The sequence below is a fragment of the Alligator sinensis genome, unplaced genomic scaffold, assembly GCF_000455745.1.
Source record: "Alligator sinensis unplaced genomic scaffold, ASM45574v1 scaffold741_1, whole genome shotgun sequence".
NCBI lineage: Eukaryota > Metazoa > Chordata > Crocodylia > Alligatoridae > Alligator > Alligator sinensis.
This window is the reverse complement of record NW_005842212.1, coordinates 87,178-91,156: the sequence shown is the minus strand read 5'-3', so window position 1 is coordinate 91,156 and position 3,979 is coordinate 87,178. Positions and strand designations below refer to the sequence as shown.

Below are 3,979 nucleotides of genomic sequence, written 5' to 3'. Positions count from 1 at the left end.
ATATCAACAGTATCCAATTAACAGCTAGCCTTGTGAGAGAGCCTCTCTGCTTTAAACTCTCTAGGCTGCATTTATAGTAACTCCAGAGAACAAGGCGAGGACCTTTGCCTGACTTCTGACGTCAGAACTGGACATGAAGTACCCTGGATAGCTTTATCCTGCTTCTTCCTAATTGCATAATCATTACCAGCAGTATCCTGCAGTCTCCTCGAGAAAAAGTCTAGACAACAGGCAGGAGAGTTCTTTCAAAGAGAGTAGACAAGTGTAGGCTACTTATTAAGCTTATTAAACCATCCAGCATGTCTTTGCTTACTGTCAGGCTCCTTCCAAAGTTAAGTTTTGTTTCCCTGCTCAACCTCATCTGAAAGCTCCCTGCCATCATCTGCACTTTCCTAATGAACAGAAGCAGTGATAGTTATTGGAATTAGCAGAAACACACCATCCACAAACAGCCGGACACTTCTCAAGCAACAGGGGTGGGGAGAGGGACGGAAATGAAGGCCACTCATTGAGAACAGCCTTGGGGCATTAACAAAACACGTGAATGGTAAGTCTCTAAGGGGGTTTCTTAACCTTCTTTTTTAAAAAATGCTTTCAGACATGAAAAATGCATGAAAAATTGTTCTCCCCATCTGAACTTCCAGGAGGCTGTCCTGTTCAAAGGGTGGTGGGGTACTTACTGCTGTTGAAGCGCTAGAGGCAGCTCTTCACTTTTTGCAATACTAAAAGAAAGCCTTGGAGAAACTAGACAAAATTAGGCACTAAATCACAACATTTTCTTCTATCATAACAATAAAAGCTAGAACGGAAATGGAGTGGTTATAGTGATCAAGCTGTTCTTCCCATTTAGGAACAAGGGCTAGCAAAAAAACTTCCACAGAAGATGTTGGTAAGCAGGGCTCACTTGAGGTACAGAACTAAGCCCTAGCTCAGAATCCCAGCTCAAAACTACAGACCTTCTGTCTCCTCCAGGACAGCAGGACAGGATAAGTAATACTTTTTTTACCATGCACTAGCACCCTGTTTTTATTGCTGTTTCAGCAACTCGTGGCCCGCAAGCCTTGTGGGGGTGCAAACACCAAGTACAGACAAGTGCAGCCAAAGCCTGCATCAGTTGAATTTACCATGGTTATAAATAAGGATAAACTGAACTAGTACAAAACCATGACTTTCTTAGATTACATTTGAGGTTTGCATTAAAGGAGCTACTCCGGTTGCCCCCCAACAAATCCTGATTTAAAACAAAAAAGAGGGACTGTATAGGGCTGCTTCTCATATTCTAGAGCTCAAAGCTCTTTGGTCAGTTGAAAGCAAAGCGCAAAGATGACCAGATCAGCAGCAAAGAGGCAAAATAGGGAAGAAAGCAAGACACCAGAAGAGACAAGTATCTGATCAGACATACAAGATGGGGTTTTCAGGGGGGTGGAGGGAAATGGAGAACTAAGATACAGAAGGAACTGCAAGAAAGCTGAAAAAGCTGCACCAACTGACATGGATGATAAAAAGGAGGGGGGAAATGGGTGCAAGAAGTCTGCCCTGTACCCCATTGCTTATTTGCTGTAAAAAAAACAAACCACCCAAAAACCTTCTTCAATTGGATTCTCAAGCAAACCTCCAATGACACTTCCCCTTAGAGCTAGTAATTATTATCTGACTGCTTGCTACCAACTCTATTCGATGATCCTCCCTGCCCCCATCCAAACAGTTCTCCCTCAGGGTGCAGATCACTCTTCCAAGATGAAACCTTGCAGTTCCAACAGGTATTCTCCATGATGATGCTGACCTGCAGGAAAGCTCGATAAAGTATAAATAAGTTAACTGCACTTTAATGTGAAGCTGATGTGCAAAGTAAATCAAGCTTGTATGGCAGAAGAGCAGACAGCATCTGTTACCCTATGGATCAGATGCATGGCCAGCAAGCACTGTATCAGAAGAGCATAACAGGCATGTCTTTAAAAAAATTAAAATAAAAAAAAACCTGGCCACTTTTCTCCCCTATATCTTGAGCGGGGGCAACAGCGTAGGGCAGCGGTTTCCAAACTCTGACAGATTGTGCACCACCAGTTTAAAACAATACAACCTTAAGTACCACCAGCAATTTTTTGTTATATAAAGTAATTATAATAAATCTGTTAATGTGTACCACTGACAGGGTGTCTGCGTACCACTGGTGGTACCTGTACCACAGATTGGGAACCGCTGATATAAAGTATGTGAACATATAACCCAGGGAAAGGGAGAAAGGACAAAAAGGATTCCAGTAATGACATCTGTAGACAGCCCCAACAACAACCCAAATGAGAACTTCAACAGCCAGCCACGTGCTTTGTTATGCTCAGTGCCATCTAGCACATGTATCTTGGGATGCAAAAGGAGTAAGAGGGTAGTTGAGATTAGTTTTCCACCCACCCCTCTTATTCCTACATACTATTCCCATCACGTTTCTAACCAGAGCTAAAGAGGGTTTGTGTCTGCACATCACACAGTTGAAGCCTGGCTACTAAGCATGGCAGCTAATGCCCCTCCTGGCAGGGGGCTGTGATCCTGTAACCAGTTCAGCAAGATGCACACACACCCTCCCGGGAGTGCCTTTAACTGGTTTGGCCAGTTTTTCTTCCCAGCTCTGAGTGCAAAGGCATCCAAGAGCTCATTGTCCCGTGTACATGTGTGGCCTGCGGTTACTTTAGCCCCACTCGAGGCATCATGTGGCAGTTGTCCAGCTTCCCCAGAATGCCACGATACAAGCACTGGAAGTGCGAACATGCAAACACAATGGTACAAGCAGGAAACCTGCTGCGCGGCCATGAATTGAAGCACGCCGTAACTAGCCGAGGTGGCCATGTTGCCAACAAGGACCAAACCCGCTGCTGGGACTGGGCCGGCATGGACGGAGACGGCCCTGAGCTGGCAGGGGGGATTCTCGTGCCCACGTTTCTCCCGTGGCCGACTCCGACAAGTGGTACAAGAAGCACTTATCTTCTTCACGTGCCTTGATATAAGCTATGATGCAGTCTAGGTTTAAACGAGTACAGTTAAATGCAAAGTTACAAGTTGTTTCCTGCAATATCTCTGTAAAAGTACAGCTGCTCTTTAAGCCTGGCAGCCCCGCATCAGGAAACAGCAGATCCTCATTTGCTATTCTCCCAGTACAGGGGGATGCTGGAGCTTCGCTCGCTTGTTTTTTAGGGGGGAGAAGAGAAGGAGAGCAACATCTCAGCGCCCATCACAAGACAGCAGCTTTCTAGACTGCTCTTTTACACAGACGCACAGGAAAATTACCCCGAGGTTTAGCATTTTGGCTTGAAAACGTGTACGACAAAAAGGGGCCGCGCAGACATTTTTAGTAGAGAAACGTTGCCGGTAATATCCAGCCCTTGCGATGGCTGTAGGCACCCCTGCACCAAGATACTTCTCAAACATCTGATCTGGAGCTGCGTAGGGGGGTGTGCTTATAACGAGATGTAAACGGGGTCGGAAACATTTAGCACCTCCTTTGAGTTGGTGGCGAGCCAAAAAAAAAGCCAAAAAGCAATTTTCCAACTAACAAAGAAACACTCAAAGCGGGGGCGCGAAGGGAGGCTTTCACGGCTCTGGACATCGAAATGCGCTGGACGTGACCGCGGATGAAAGGTCGGTGCCGGTCCGGCCGCAAACAACCACCGTCCTTTCTCTGCTAGGCCGGTAAAAACCAGGTCAGCGCGGCGGCGAGGGACAAGATGAAGGAAGGTGGCTGTTACGCCGTTAAAAACGCCGAGCATCCGAGGCGGGGAACAACGGGAGTTCGGCCCGGCCGACTCGGTGTTATCCGAATCGCGCCCCGTGAAGAAACCCTCCCGAGCGCGACCGACCCACGTCTCCTGGCAAACCTCGGTGCCACGATGCCCGCATCTCGTTTCGGAGGTCGCCCGGGGTCGAGCGCGCTGGTTCCTCCCAAATCTCCCCGTCCCCGTCCCCGATACCCGAACCGCCGCGCCGGCAC

General features: G+C 47.5%; 1 long non-coding RNA gene across 1 annotated transcript in view; it reads left to right on the top strand.

Annotated features, from left to right (window-relative positions):
- Window positions 1-230: 230 nt before the first annotated feature.
- The window catches only part of LOC106722356, a 7,996-nt gene continuing 4,247 nt past the window's right edge, over window positions 231-3,979 (top strand). The window contains exons 1-2 of the long non-coding RNA XR_003094827.1: window positions 231-547; window positions 851-990. This is a non-coding gene — a long non-coding RNA (uncharacterized LOC106722356). The remainder of the gene's footprint in view (window positions 548-850; window positions 991-3,979) is intronic.